The sequence below is a fragment of the Culex pipiens genome, chromosome 1 (genome assembly GCF_016801865.2).
Source record: "Culex pipiens pallens isolate TS chromosome 1, TS_CPP_V2, whole genome shotgun sequence".
Lineage (NCBI taxonomy): Eukaryota > Metazoa > Arthropoda > Insecta > Diptera > Culicidae > Culex > Culex pipiens.
In genome coordinates, this window is record NC_068937.1 from 108725072 (window position 1) to 108742209 (window position 17138).

A 17138-nucleotide genomic window follows, 5' to 3' on the forward strand; every position below is an offset into this window, starting at 1 on the left:
CCACTCCAGGTTTTGGCCACCACTGTCGAAATGGCCATTATCATGTTCAGTATCAAAAACCATGAATTTTGATACCCATATTGCAACAACTCGTATGGTTCTGTAAATGTCCCCCCAGGCCCCGGGGGAACCTGCTTTGAGAGCAGCGGCCACTCCAGGTTGTGGCCACTACTGTCGGAATGGCCACTATTATATTCAGTATCAAAAACTATGAATTTTGATACCCATATTGCCACAACTCGTATGTTTCGGTTAATGTTACCCCGGGCCCCGGGGGAACATGCTTTGAGGGCATCGGCCACTCCAGGTTGTGGCCACTACGGTCGAAATGTCAATTTTCATGTTCAGTATCAAAAACCATGAATTTTGATACCCATATTGCAACAACTCGTATGGTTCTGTAAATGTCCCCCCAGGCCCCGGGGGAACCTTCTTTGAGGGCAGCGGCCACTCCAGGTTTTGGCCACCACTGTCGAAATGGCCATTATCATGTTCAGTATCAAAAACCATGAATTTTGATACCCATATTGTTACAACTCGTATGGTTCTGTAAATGTTCCCCCGGGCCCCGGGGGAACCTGCTTTGAGATCACCAGCCACTCCAGGTTGTGGCAAACACTGTCGAAATGGCCATTATCATGTTCAGTATCAAAAACCATGAATTTTGATACCCATATTACCACAACTCATATGGTTCTGTAAAAGGACCTCCGGGCCCCGGGGGAACCTGCTTTGAGGGCACCGGCCACTCCAGGTTTTGGGCATCACTGTCGAAATGGCCATTGGCATGTTCAGTATCAAAAACTATGAATTTTGATACCCATATTGCCACAACTCGTATGTTTCGGTTAATGTTACCCCGGGCCCCGGGGGAACATGCTTTGAGGGCATCGGCCACTCCAGGTTGTGGCCACTACGGTCGAAATGTCAATTTTCATGTTCAGTATCAAAAACCATGAATTTTGATACCCATATTGCAACAACTCGTATGGTTCTGTAAATGTCCCCCCAGGCCCGGGGGAACCTTCTTTGAGGGCAGCGGCCACTCCAGGTTTTGGCCACCACTGTCGAAATGGCCATTATCATGTTCAGTATCAAAAACCATGAATTTTGATACCCATATTGTTACAACTCGTATGGTTCTGTAAATGTTCCCCCGGGCCCCGGGGGAACCTGCTTTGAGATCACCGGCCACTCCAGGTTGTGGCCAACACTGTCGAAATGGCCATTATCATGTTCAGTATCAAAAACCATGAATTTTGATACCCATATTACCACAACTCATATGGTTCTGTAAAAGGACCTCCGGGCCCCGGGGGAACCTGCTTTGAGGGCACCGGCCACTCCAGGTTTTGGGCATCACTGTCGAAATGGCCATTGGCATGTTCAGTATCAAAAACTATGAATTTTGATACCCATATTGCCACAACTCGTATGTTTCGGTTAATGTTACCCCGGGCCCCGGGGGAACATGCTTTGAGGGCATCGGCCACTCCAGGTTGTGGCCACTACGGTCGAAATGTCAATTTTCATGTTCAGTATCAAAAACCATGAATTTTGATACCCATATTGCAACAACTCGTATGGTTCTGTAAATGTTCCCCCGGGCCCCGGGGGAACCTGCTTTGAGATCACCGGCCACTCCAGGTTTTGCCACCATTGTCGAAATGGCTATTTTTCATGAGAACCGCAGCATCATAGCAACTTCCACCGGTCCGCTTCGCTCGAATTTCCTCCTTCTGCTGCTGGTGGTTCTTCCTTCTGGTTGCTGGTCCTCTTCTTCTGTTGGCTGCTGCTGCTGCTGCTGCTCCGCGCCGGCCCGACGTGCACAGTTCGAGTGCTCGTTCCAAAGTGACTTGCTTTTGCGAAATTTTCTGCTTAAATAGCGGCACAGCCGGAGAACGGCACAAAAGGGGTGCGGCCTCGAATGCATACGCTCGCTCTGATTGGTCATCTGTCCGATTTGTACTGAAATATTACTCATTTTGATTGCATGTTTTAAGTGCTTTAACTATGTTTAGTCAAACTTTCTATGTAGTTAAACGATAGCTGAAGTCTTCCCCTTTCGATTGGTTGTTCAACCGTCTGGATTAATTCACAGGGAAAAAAGATATAAGCTTTCGAAATGTCCCCTTTTTTTGAACGCTCAAATGTGACGCTTTGGATCGAATTTCTGAACTGGCCCCCCAATATAGTAAGTAGAGACATAGTCCTATGTCAAAAAAACGTTTATCAGCAACGATCTTTGTGAAAAAATTTTGCTAATTTTTTAGATTTAGATTTAGATTATTTTAGAGTTCCATTTTTTTCCTAATTGGTATACAAAATGGCAGAAGTCACCAAATCGATCAGAAAATCCCCCTTAAAGGTATAGATTTTCGAGTTTTAGGATGGTACTTTTCTATGGAGACTTGTACGAATAAACTAAAGATGCAAAATGAATTCTTTGAGCCTGAGGAATCGATGGACAATGTTTCATTCAAATCAAAAATACAGTGAAAAGTCGATTTGCAAAAACGTAGAGAATTACTTAGTTACCGCATACACATAGAAAAATAAAGTACCTAGGTAAATTTCGTTAGCCAATGACAGTAAGTCAATTTATGTTCCGTTATTTAAGTAACATTTTTTTATTTTTTGTAAAGTTTTGGTTCACAAAATGTAAACTTTAAGATCTTCTTTGTAATTGTAAATAATCTTTCCCAGCTGTCATAATTATACTTTTACAAAATCTTTATTTTTGGATATGAATCTAATTACACATTGATTATTTTTACCCCCTGCCCCCCTGAAAGTTGCAATAGAAAAAAAATATTAGAGCAAAGTTTTGAGTACCGTCTTCTTGGGTGAAACGGGACACATGGGGCGATTTGGGACAGCTGTTTCAACTTCGTTTCTATACAGTATTTGAATAATTTTGGTTGGATTCGGAAAGAACAGACACAGATTTACAAAAATAGTGCATCGATTGCAGAATTTCAAGCTGTAGTCCCGATACGCCCCGGATTACGATACCAACAAGCACTGAAAATGAACGTGTTAATGCAGACAAAAAAAAAATGTTTATGCAATGTTACCATTATGTATGTTTGTATCAGAGAAGAATATTATTTTTTCCTCTTTGCTAAGTTAAAAAACAAACTAAGTGATTGAACTTTATTTTATCTACGTTATCTTCGCTCATCATTTCTTCTCATGCATACTCAATAAATCAAACCAATCTAAACTATTACCCTGCCCAAAACTGTGACATCATCAGCCAAAATCAAAATTCCGTCGCTCTATTTGCATAATTTATAGCATCTCTCATCGCTGTCAAACTCCGCTGTGACCTTTGCCTCCTGGTGTAAAGTGTGCGCTCACCATCCTCTTGCAGGAAAATTTACTCATCGCCATGGTGGAAGCCAGCAGCCACCGTCGGCATGACGCGGCGACGATCCGGGAGGTTGAAAGATAAAGTATAATTTATGAGTAATTTGAATAAATTATTTTTTTTTTCGCCTTAATCCCATTATACAAACTGCGTTCGACTGCAGACACAGGCGAACGAGCGAGATTGAATAGTGTGCTGCGGTCGAGATTGTGTATAAATTCCCATAAAATTAAAAGGTTGCTATCGATTTCGTGATTCCGATTAAAAATTCTTGCACGCGGTGAGGCGACGACCGGGACTTGAACCTCGCCGTCGTCTTCATCGTTAGTGCGCGATCACGCAGATATATCGGACGGACGGACGGGCGAACGGTTTGAAACCATTAGACCGGGTCGCGATTATAGACATTTTCCACCTCTGGAAATCCTTACCTCGTCCCAGCTTTGACTTGTAACAAGAGATCGACCCCCGTGTGCCGGTTAATTATGGTGTTTGAATTTCGTTTTAATTTCAGCTTGTGCGAAAATCTACATTTTTCCGTCGCACCAGCTTGAGGCGATATTTGAGGAGGGAATTCCTCACAAAAGGAGCAGAGAGTGAGGTGAAAAAAGTCGCAAACGAGGCAAAAACATCACGCGGTGCGGAGGAAACTGATAGTGGGGTGTCGGGCGTTGGGTTGATGATGAAGGGAGAGAAGTTGAAGGAAAGTGAAAAAAAAAACAACATGCAAACCTAATCATTGCATGCATAATGCATTAGCTCTGGATGGGGCAACGGATCAATTAGCTGCATCGTAAAGTTGTACGCGCAACTCACAAGCCCGTTGATTAGCGCCGTTGTCGATCGCACCGCCGGCTCGCTGCTGACCTAGGTGATGGAGTGTGGTGATCGGTTACTCTGAGGCAAAAAGTTACAAATGAGCTCAGCAAGGCCCGCCTGTTGCAGCGTGGTACAGCGAAACGATTTGACTGCGGAAAGGTGCGAGGAAGCAGCGTATAATGAGTTGAAAGTTGGTTCAAGTTATGATTAATCCGATCATTATTGCTGCTGAAAATTATCGATGAAAAAATATGATAAAATTGTGGAAATCATCTTGCAAAAACTCGGTACCGCCAACTTGGGCGGGGGACTACAGTCTGAATAGAGACAGCAGTTTTTAAAAAAATTCAAGAGCTTCAAATTCAGAAATCGATGCACTAATTTAGTTGATCTATATCTGTTCTAACCAAAATTATTCCAACAGATCAAAATATATTGCAAGAACCTGGCTAAAAAAACTGTCTCAATTGGCCCCATGTGTCACGATTCACTCGGTGCATATTGCCCTGCATGGTTGTTTGAATTGAATTGGGAGAGGGGGGGGGGGGTGAAATTTGAAGGTTAGGCTGATGCAAATATTTTTTGTCGACCCCCCCCCCCCCCCCCAAAATCGGAATCGAACGTAGAAACGTACCATGAAATTTGAACACTTTGTTCGTGGTTATCATCATTATATCATTTTTTGTATTTTTTTTCCTATTTTTATACATTATTAATAGTTTTCATAAAATATGTTTTCAGAACATAAGAAATATAAGAAGAACTCTTCGCCGAACTTCACAATGAAATTTCACTATAATATTCAACATTATTTTGAACGAACCCAGTCAATGACAATAAATGCAAGAAAGTGCATTTGTTTTCAGTCTATTGCACTTCCGTTTTCACTAAACATTTCAAAGAATTCAGAAAAAAATGTTTTGTTCCATGAAAACATAATAAAATAAAAGTATCAAAGATGAAGCATTTTTCATTTTATTTTGAGCAAAAAGTATAATTGTTGCAGTATTGCTTTACGCATTTTTACAGTTACATGATATTGTGAAAAAATACAAAATATCAATAAAGCCAATCCAATCTTACTTTCCTCATTTTGGGATCATTTGATGATTCCGAACATAAAGTATTTGTTTTATTACAATTATTTCTTATTTAAATAAGGTATTCATTTCTTGTTAAAAGTTTTAACAGTTCTATTTCAATAATTGAATTCCTTTTAAATAATAAAGTTCAATTAAAGAGTTCAAGAAGTAAATATCACGTTTTCTATTGAAAACTTATCAAATTAACACTTAAAACCTTTGTGGTTAAAGTATTTGGTATTTTTGTGCATTAATTTCCGAAAATCCTTGAATTTCATGGAATTTCGCGGAAATTGTGGAATTTCACGAATTTTATGCTGTCCGCGAAATCGTGAAAATTCACTAACCCTACATGTCTCATCCTACTATCAAAACAAGCAAGAATTTCGATGTTTATCCATTTTTTGACGGCAGACTATGTGGTCAAAAATTCCCGAAAAAGGCCACGTGAATCATGCACGACTCCCATGACGACGTACCCAATGAATAGTGCTTTGACCTAATTTTCAAATGTTCCGTACCTACTTGTCTTATTTTTGTTTAAAACGATGTGTATTGTAGTCCAATAAATCTTTTGAATATTGCGAAAAAATCAATGATCAAAATTGCTCAAAACAAGATTGTTCCATAAAAAGGCATTTTTAAAAGCCAACAAATGACGTGGTTCGAATCCCGATAAGTCCGTCCAAATGCTAATTCACCACGACATCTAGAAAACCAGAGAGTTTTGTCAACGCTGATTTTTGTCTGTTTCCAATTCAAAATTGGAAGCATTTCGTCAAAATCAAACCACGAACCGCTAATTGACCATTGCATTGGCCACCATGGTGAGCCCGAACCCCATGAATGCCTTCAATGAACCATGCAACGTCCTGACACTGCACTCTGGGTCGTACTCGGACTGGTTGACGGATGGATCATCTCGCACCTTGAGCTGGTCACCACACTCTGTGCCTGACTGTCCGAGGAAAGGGGCGCATATCTAATCTGCAGACGGATTTTTCATGGTGTTTGGAAATAAACTAAGCTTATTTATGCCTCGGGTCTTTTGTTTTCCATTGTGGTGGCCTTCCCGTCGGTGTTCCCCGGGGTTTCAGGCTGTGAAAAGAATAAAAATTAATCACCGGAGCCAAATCGTTTCAGGCTTTTTACTGCAGTCCCAGTCCGGCAGTGTTTGCGTGAAAGAGAAAGAGATTTGTTGATATCTATTCAAGACACACACACACATACAATTTGTGCTGGCTTAATGTAGCGCGTACCTACCATTCAAGTTCCGAGGAGACGGAGGAGGAGGGTCTCCAGCTTTGTATGCGCAGGAGTCGCCGGATTATTGAATATTTCATTTCACGGATTAGGTTACCGGCTCCGAGGCCAGACCGGACCGTGGTCAGGGTGGAATGATTTACAGCTGATGGACAGTCGGTCGGACGGTCGAACGGCGACGGGGCCTGACATTGATGAAGATGACGATTAGTAATTGCTGATTAGGTCCGACGGTTTTGTGATGGCTTGGGACGGGACCCCTGAGCCGTGAAATAATGCGTTCATCGGGCGCGGCAACAGGGATTTCGAGGAGAAGCCGATTGATGCGGGCTTGCCGTAATCCTCGGCACAAGATTGAGATAAGAGCCGCGCTGGAGAACGGTGGCGTGTGGAAGTGTAAATTCCGTGCGATCCAGAAAGCGAAACTCCACAAAGCCGGCCGTGTATTACGGAAGCATTATGGGCGCATGAGCTGCGTGTGTGTCGCGTCGTAAGCCGTCGTCCGGTGGTCGCCAGATAAGTAGTTATTCCCTCAAAGCCCGCGAGGTTATGTTTACGGGTAATCTATTTTTGGGATGATGAATAGTTGTCAAGGTAAACGTGATGGATCTGAACCAAGAACTTCTTGGCTGGTAGTTTTTTTTAAATTTCCCATTTGAATAGTTAGTTTCGTTGTCCCACAGGAGATTTCCTACTAAATTTTTACAATGAGACAGTTAGCGATTGAGCCGTGGAAAATCTGACTTCTTTCTTAAATTACAAAATTGTGGTCAACTGCAACAACTTCATGCTTTGTTTTATTTCATCAAACTTTCTCACAGCAAAATATGAGTCATCACGTCCAAGTTGCACGCAAATTCAGTCTTTTTGCTCTCCTTTCTTGCGGTTACATGGAAGCTGTATCTATGCTCACTTGCGGTAGATTGTTGTAAAAAGTGAATCATAACAACATTGTTACGTTATGGGGCGAGAGTCATAAAAAATAATGTCATTAAAATTGTTTATGAGCTACACACTGCAGAGTAGAGAGAAAGACTGAGTTTGCTTTTGGCTCGGCGCGGAAGAATAAGTTCATTTTATATGGATCTGCAGTGCGAGATTGCTCCAGGGATGACCCAGATAACCTCATAAAGCGATGATGAATTGTTATGGGAAATAGATGATTCAAGCACTGCATCGAAATGATGTAAGATTTAGCTCACGAAAAACATCAGGAATAATCAGTGTGGCGAAAGTTGTTGTTTGATTTTGCTGGATATTTTTAAGGTTTTCATTGAAAGATTGATTACCCAAAAAGTGTTTCACGAATACAAATGCCTCGGCTTCGCCGAATAAAAAAAGTCAAGATGCCGTAAAAGAAATTACAGTCCGATTGTTTGCGAAACTTTTTCCTTCCTCCGAAAACGCAAAAACAATTTCAATTGCGCCATATACTTTGGCATTCCCGGCTGGAAAGCAGACGATACCACGAAGCGCGGTGCGCTCTAAATTTAACGATCCATTTATTGTTTTGATTCAATTCGTGATACTTGAATATTTATCAAGCCCCAAGAGTTGTTGTTTCTTTGTCTGTCTTCGTCTGAATTGAGGCAGTTGGTACATTTATTATTTTCGTCGCCATGTAAAGTTTTCCTCCCATACATTATCCAGCGAGGCCGGCCGATGTGACAGGCCTGGCATTTTTTTGTCGGATTGTTCCAACAACTGAATCATTGATTCAGTTGAACGACCATTCATTGGCATTTTCAGTGTTCCTCGACTGTTGCGATTGTCCCCGAGTTTTGTTGGACCCTGCTGCCGTTTTAGGTTTATCTATCGAATTTTAATGTCATATGAATAACAAAGTGCGCTCCGGGACTTATGTATTCGGAACGAATTTGCATGTCAAATCGGGTAATTTATGCTAATAATGGGTGCTGGCTTCTATCATAACAGCGTGTATTTTTTTTCCAGTTCAGAGCTCGAAACCTCCAAACTCGAATACCTCCTATTTGAGTCGACAATTCGTGGCGGGGTCGTTCATTGTTGGCGCTGAACTTGGCTGACTCTGTGGCTGGCAGTTGTATGAGAACGCCCATTTAATTTGCCATTCGACAAGACGACAGACAGAGATCGACAACGGACTGACAATCAGCGAGGAGTTGCGCTAAACATGCACATGGTAAAAGGTGGAATTTGAAATGCGTCAACGACGACGACGACGACGACGGCCGGCGGACGCGGGCTTGCGGTTTTGGAATTGGGAATGAAATTTACATGAACGACAGACAGCTTTTCTGCCCGAGTCGCACAATTGGATGATGGTTCGGCGTCACGCGGATTGGATGGGGACTGATTAAATTATCAAGTCGAATCAATTTGAATTTTGCTGCTCGAAGGTTTTAAAAGTCGAATATGAGCTAGATTACATCGTTCAGATAAAGATTTAGTGTTATAGTCCAGACTAGATTATCCGAAGGCCTCGGATAAGTTTCACTCCAGATAATCGTAACACGAAACACTTTTTATCGTCGCCTTGTTTTTGATTAAGAGCGATTTTTTCACCAGTGTATAGGTCGTCCAGGTCGTATCGAGGTGCTCCTATATATATATTTTTACTTTCAATTATCCTAGTTGCATTCCAAAGGACTTTTGAAGCACTCACTTAGGTTAAAAGTTAGGAAATTCCATTTTTCACTTAATGCTCATTTTTAAAAACTTTTTGATTAAAATTAAGGAATTTAACTGAAATTTATAAACATATAATGTGTTTTCCTAAAGAAAATGTAAATTCAACTTTTTGAGGTCAGGAAATCAGTTATACTATTTTAAATCTACAAACTGTTTTTAATACTACATATCTTCTCTCCTCTTCACTATCCAGAATTGTTAGATTATCGTCTGCCAGATTTTTCCAGTTTTTTTTCCAGATTTTTAATCAATACTTTGCCAGATCTTTTAAATTTTGATCTGGTAACCCTGTCAGGGCATATACATCCGGAGTATGCTGATTAGTTTTGGTAGGTTTTGGTATAGTTATTTGTCAAAATTTCATATTGATTATTTCGACTCCATAAACTTAACCAGAACTTGAAAAAACTTTGGTTTCGTACCTTTTATATATTTTAAATTAAACCCGTCGATGCCTCTGTGCTCTCTTATGCTAACTAGATAGAAACCAGCAAGCTTAGTAAAAGAGAGCACAGAAGCATCGTCGTGTGAAACTTTCCTCGAAATCTGTCGATTATTTTTATTAGTTTTAATTTATTTATGATGATTTTTTGTAAAATAATTTTGGTATGTTTGTTGTTTATCGATTTATGAATTTCTGATGATAAGGTCGTTGCAAATATTTTTTTAAAGTTTTCGTTTCTCTAGTCTGATCAGAGTAGGTAGAGTTGGAAATGAAATGGAAAGACATGTTTTCAACTATCCATGAAAGGGAGGAAGGGGGTGAAAAATGCATAAAAACTGGTACAGTTATCTTGCATTTTTTAGTTTTTTGTAAAACGAAAGAAAAAAATATTTTTGTCGTAAAAAACTTGTTGAGGTACTTATGTTTAAAATTTCACTTAAAAATCTATATAAATCTAGCAAAATGCCAATGCTTATCTTGCTCGTTTCTAATGTTTACATCCACTGACGTTAGCAGGACAGACTCTTTTCTTTAAGCTTTGGCACTGGCCCAATTACATTGTTTTGATTTTATTGATAATCAACGCAGGAGCATGTTTTTGATATAATATTGTTTTCGGTTGATTGCACTTCAAATGCCTTTAAAATTTTAAGTTTTTCATAAATTATTTAAGGTTCCCTTCTGATTGGGCCAAGTATCGTGCAACTAGTGCGTCCATCCTGGAATTTCTTTGGGATTTGCATGAATTCTTCAAGAGTAATCAGAATTTTACGAAAAAGTGGTTTGAAAAGGAGATAATTATGACAATTTTTTACCAGTTACTAAAAGTTTTGTTCAGCAGATTTTGCATAAGAATTACTCTTTGGACGTTTGTTGTGCCTCGTGCGCATCTTGAATATATAAACGCCAATTTAACCCTCTACTGCCCAAATTTTTTTTTTGATTTTTTTAATTTTTCCCGTGTTTGGGAGGTCATTTTGAACAACTTTTGTTCTACGAAAAACTTTACTTCTCTTGTTTTATGTTTTTCTTGTTTCATTTTTAGTATTTTAATTTGCATTTATCTTGTTTAGCTTATCTTTGTTTTTGATAGTATTTGGCCTATTCTACAACCTCTTATCATTACATTTTGCCTATCTAATTTTTAATGTTTTCACAATCACTTTTTCAATTTTTTGCTTGTTTTTCACATTTTCTGCTATAAAATGGCACCATTATCATTTAAATTGAAAAACAATGCGTAGAGGCATAGTCTGGGACACTACAAAAATTACTGCATAATTCTATTTACTTAAAATATAAGAAAAAATAGTAAAAAACAAAGCCAAAGTTGACCCCTAAAAAACTGACATTTTTTTAAACATTGGCAAAGTCATATAAAACAAGTAAAACTTCCAACCCATGCATTTTCTAAAATTTTAAAAGTTCTTCTTTCCAATGCTTTTTCAACATCAAAAATTGGTTGAAAAATGGATTTTTGGCGATTTTTTAAATCGAAGCCCGTCTAAAGGCGGAGTTGGGTTGTAGAGGGTTAAGATAATTAAAATAAAGAAACATACCTTGGCAAACCTCTCATTCTAACTATGAACGTGCGACAAAAACGTCCATATTCCATAGTGTTATTCTTAGGCAAAATTAGCTCAACTTTTTGAAAAAATCTTCAAAAACACACGATTGAGTTTAAGGTGTTAAATTTCGATAAACTGACCAAATAAAAAATAATAATTATTTTTATTATTTTAATGTATTCAAATTTGGTTTTACTATAAGATTCGACTATAAAATAATAACTTTTAAAATCTCCTTTTTTCGGAGTCCTTCACCTCTTCAAAGTTCGCGCTTATTTAAACAAGCAAAGACAACCCTTTCATTTGCTCAAGGGGCAATCGCGGGTAAATCCTTTTGTCGTCACTCAATTTGCGCGCTGCTGCCATCCACTCCACCACGGCTCTTTCATGTGGAGAATTCCCCCCTTTCCTCGTTCCCCCTAATACTCATAATCTTATCATCCACCGTTCGCGCCACCGCCGGCCGACCGTCTGAAGAGTGTGATGGCGCAAATGACTGACTGACTGACTTTGCCGGCAGCACACACATGTGTGTCTGCGTGCGTGTGTGTGTGATTGTGTGTTCACTTTTTGCTTTTGCTTTCGAGGGAGAGCGCGCGATCCGTAATCGCGTAAGCCCCGCCGCCAAGTCGTCCCCCGGCTGCCGGCTTTTATTTTGTTTTATACACCTTCTCTCTTCTCTTGATATTTTTATACGACCGCTTCCTTCCTCGTGACCGTAAACTCTGCTGCCGACCGACGCCTCGTGGTCCCCCCACCGATCTCCGTCGCTCTCTTCGTCATCATCCGAAAGACGACCGCGCTGCAGGTTGCCATTGACGTTCGGTTATAACTGGAATTGATGATGAGGAAAGGGGGCCGCGAGGGGGGTGATAATAAAAAACAGCTGACTCTCGTCGACAACGTCGGGGGGAGCCGTCGACGTCGTAGTATAGTAAAACACCAGGCACCAGACCTGGGTGAGGGTTAGGGTGAGGTGTGTGTGTGTGTGTGGGAGTGTGCGGATGTAGGTGGATGTCGGTCGTCCGTTGACTGCCGCTGTTGATGCCGTACGGTGCTTTGCCTGAGTGGCTGACCTTCACCGCGATTTTATTTTTCTCCGTGCATCGTTCTCTTCTCTTCCGCTCTCGCACTATTTATATTTTCTTTATTTTTCCGGATGTTTTTTTTTTCTATCTGTTTTGCGTATTTTCGTTTTTTTTTGTTGCGTAATGTGTTGTATTGTATTGTAAAAAAGATATATTTTGGTAGACAAAAAAACACAACGGGCTCGTCCGGGAATTGAACCCGGGACCTCTCGCACCCGAAGCGAAAATCATACCCCTAGACCAACGAGCCACTTGATAAAAAGGCCTAAAATAACACAACAGTTCGTCTTCGACTCGACTGAACATCTTGAAAAGATAAAGCTGCACTCGAATAACATTTCTAGGGCACTTTAGCCTAGTATTGTGCGGGTTGGATTTCACTGGAGATAGGATCTTTAAGAAAAAGTACGGTTGAGATTTTACTAGAATAAATCTAAACATATCAATGAAAATCGAATTTTAGGTTTTAAATATATGCATTTACCAATAGTACTCACACTAAGATTTTATTTACCGTATTCTGTGAAACTTTTACCGAAATTTCAACAGCTCAGCGTTCGGTAACCAGCTAAGATAAACTATGAACTAACCGCGAGCTCAGTGAACGGAATTTGAGAGCTGGTTTAAAATTCTACTGAAGAATTCGGAAAATAATAATGAATTTTTATTGTTCTTATACACCGTGAAATTTTGTAAATTTTGAAGGTGTTAATTGTAATTATTACAGCGTTTTGTCACAACTCACATAATGTCTTTATTTTTTTAACTTTATTTTTGCTAACAATTTACATGAAATATCTAGTAACAACATACAAAACTAGTTTAACAGTTATCTACTGATCTAACAAATAATGTTATATGAAACATATACCATTTAAAAAACATACAATTCGACGTTAATAATTAAATTTTATTATTTATAAAATTATCATAGAACATTGAGACTATCAGAGTATCCCCGGAAATCAGATCTAGAATTTCGAAAGTAACAATTTTTTATATCGACTTTTATGAAACCTTTTTTCAGTGCAGTCCAAACTTGATTATACGCAGCTTCGATTATCCGAAGCTATAGGGTATTTTAACCATTAGTGGACCCCCTAGTAGAGCTGAAGCACATTTTTCACAAATTTTCAATATTTTAAGCACTTTTTCATAACCTTTTGTACAAAACAATTAAATCTGAAGTCTTTTGAAAAATTTTGACTATTTGTTTCATCAGTTACTTGTTTTTGAGCAGAAAAATAGTCATTTGAAAAAAAAAAATTTTTTGCCTGTTATGGACCCCCTTTTCCTATAGTGGACCCGGGTCCATAATCCGATTGTGGACCCGGGTCCACTATAGGCAAACTGTTATTTTTATATCAAATTTAACCGATATTTGATGTTTTGATGCATGGTGTAGGTCTAATGATAGATATACTGAATAAAAGATGGATTTTGCTCACTTTTCATCATAAACAAATATGTTTTGTTAACAAATTTAGCTTTAAACAGCAAAAAAACCTTACAGATATTTAAACACATTTATTTCTGAAAAAATCAGAGATAACGATTCAAAAACCACTGCAAACATAAAAATAATAAAAAAAGTAATCTTGATGCAAATTTTTCCATATTAATTACATAAATGGTTGACCGAAACCAAACATTAGATTTGTTTACAGTTGCTGATAAAACCATGCATGTTTATTTAAAAAAAATGTTTTTTTTTATTGATCAATTATTATAAAATATCATTTCAAACTGCAATTATGATGCTTCAGTTAAGTACAATTAACTATAGTTTTGATTAATTATAAATTCTTACGGCTTCAGCATTTTTGGTACTCTTAACATGAAAACAGCTATATTTATACTCATAATTGAAACATATGCGTTTAGGGTGGAAAACAACAAGCATTTATTGTATGTTTTAGAGAAACTTTTGCTTGAATACACAGTTTTCTTCATTTTTGAAGGTTAAATTGACAGGGGTCCATTTTTGGAAAAGTTTGGATTTCGTTGTCCTATATTGGACCCCCCTAATTTTTGCTCGAAAATGGCAGAACTTCGCTATATTTTAGTAAAGATCCTTTAACTTACATTATTTCGACTTGCTGAAGTTAAATAATCAGTCAAAAAATGATTGGATGGTTAATTCAATCATACAATATAAATGCAGTTTTGTTGTGAAAATGCTAGTGGCCATGGCTGATTTCAGATGTCGAACTCAAAACACTTATTTTGGTAAAAAGGACAATTCAATGTCAGTCAACATTGTTTTAAATGATGCTGAACATGCCAAATAAAAGATTTGTAGACAACAACACGCTTGAAATTGTGATTTTATTGAATTTTTCATCAAAAACCCTTCAGAGGGTCCACTATAGGAAAGGGGTCCACTAATGGATAACGTACCCTAATCACCCAAGTGTTTTTTTTTAATATTTTAGTTTTTTTAAATCCAACAAATTTTGTTTTATGATTCGCTTATCCGAAGAGACATTTTTCGAGGACTTCGGATTATTGAGTGTGGAGTTCGGATAGACATTTCTTGTACATTAATACAAAAAATCTTGGGATGTCCCTCACCACCTTGAAAAGCATTAAAAAAATATTGTAGTAGGGGAAATATACCCATTTTAATCACCCTAAGCCGTTCGACCAATTCTCATCACTTTTGCCGTTTTCCGCTATTAAATCAACATTTTCAGATGTATCAACAATGGAGAGTTGCTTGCTCACTTTTATTTGAGCTATTTAATACTTTGGAACAGTCAAAAATACTTTATGAAAGCTGTAATTCATGATCAAAGTGCTGATAGGCCGATAATAGAAATAGGCTGAGAAAGGGTATAGTTCCCCTATGTGGCGATAGGGTTGCGTAATCTTGAAAACAGGGTTTTCAAGAATCATTTATTCTAAATCATTTCAATATTTTGATGTTTTAAAAATTAAAATTTCAAAATTTTTAATATGATATTTTCGATTGAAATTCTTTCATAAGTTCTCACAAAAAGTTGTTTTTTTATGGAAAAATGCATTGGTCAATAAGGCTGGTACAAATTTCATTCAAAATTTTTGTCTCTCGGCTCTAATGCCAAAGGGGGACTAAAATAATAAAAACGTTACTTAATCCACCTTTAGGTGTTTGGTGCCTTCCTCACATTCATAAAGTCAATACATTCAGTAAAAATAGCAACATTCCCTTAACATGTTTAACAAATTAACTTTATTACTGATTTCTTTTGATAGGGTTCGCAGACCTTTAATTTTTCTTGCTCATCGGCAAAAAAATCTATCCAACGATAGTTCGCATGGAAGATTCAGACAATATTTTTATCACAATATCTGAAATCCGACCTCTAAAAAGTGTATAAATAACACTTAAGTGTTAATAACTTTTGAAAGGGTTGTCAGATCCTCGATGTATTAGGCTCATTTGAAAGGTCTTTCGATTGTCTAACTAACGACAGGTCGCATGATGGACCCGGACATCATTTTTACTAAAATATCTGAGATCCGGCCTCCAAAAAGTGTATAAATAACACTTAAGTGCCAATAACTTTTGATAGGGTTGTCAGATCCTTGTTGTTTTCGGCTCATTTGAAAGGTCTTTTGATTATCTAACTAACGATGGGTTGCATGATGGACCCGGACATCATTATCATTGAAATATCTGAGATCCGGCCTCCAAAAAGTGTATAAATAACATAACTTTTGATAGGGTTGTCAGATCTTCAATGTTTTGGGCTCATTGGAAAGGTCTTTTAAATACCTTCCTGAAAATGTATAACATGATAGGGTTTCTTGCAAAAACCACCCTTTTTACAATCTTCCGGACATACGCCAAAATCGTTTTTTTAGCATAACTTTTGAAGTACTTAACTAAACTTGCTGATTTTAAATAGAGACCTATGGGACCCCAAGACGGATCAAATGAGACTAATAGGGTCAAAATCCGTTCATCCAGTCCGGAGATAATCGAGTGACAATTTTTTTGTCCACCCACCTACACACATCCACACAGACATTTGCTCAGAACATGATTCTGAGTCGATAGGTATACGTGAAGGTGGGTCTACGAGGTCGAATTAAGAAGTTCATTTTCCGAGTGATTTTATAGCCTTTCCTCAGTAAGGTGAGGAAGGCAAAAAATAAACTAAATGTCAAAATTCAAGCCAGAATTTCGAAATTTCAAAAAAAAAAGTATTGTAAAATGCTGTATACAGCATTTTATTTATGCTACCATCAAAAATTTGCTAATTATCAATAAATTTATTGAAATATATTTTTTCCAAAACTTCTACGTCTTTATACGATCTGTGGTCCCATTTTTTTAATATTGAAATGTATTTTTTATTGAAAATCAATCTAGAAAAACTTCACTTCACAAATTCCATAGAAATGTACATGACATCAGCTGAAAACATTTCAAAATGCATTTTCCTGCTATTCAAACCATTTTAAGAAGGTTTGAGTTTGCTTTGAAATATTTAGTTTTTATCAGAAAATTCAATGTATTGTGACGCGAAAAGTTTTTTTCTCGCGAAAAATTGTTTTATTTTTAAAAATTCAATATTTTGAAATTTTATGATTGCAAAACAACTGGACCGGTGTATAATGCTTTTTTAAACCCTTTTTTCATGCAAATGTTGCAACCATGGCTTGTCATTTCAATCTTTTTTTTTTTTAGTTTAAAATAAAATTTAAAATTTTTATAACACTTACACAAAGCGAGGATAAATCGATGGCTTGTGATTTAGGTTTTTATATATTTTTGACTCGACAACAACGGTTATTCCACCCACAAGCCAACCACGTGAGCTCTCAGTTAGGAATGCAAAC

At 37.9% G+C, this 17138-nt stretch overlaps 1 protein-coding gene and 1 non-coding gene across 11 annotated transcripts in view; both read right to left on the bottom strand.

Moving 5' to 3' along the window:
- Positions 1 to 17138, bottom strand: part of LOC120423423 (mpv17-like protein) — a 221598-nt gene that overhangs the window by 131473 nt on the left and 72987 nt on the right. The gene's annotated exons all lie outside the window — the stretch shown is intronic.
- Positions 12487 to 12558, bottom strand: Trnap-cgg (transfer RNA proline (anticodon CGG)). Its single transcript has one exon. It is a non-coding gene; the product is annotated as a tRNA-Pro (tRNA).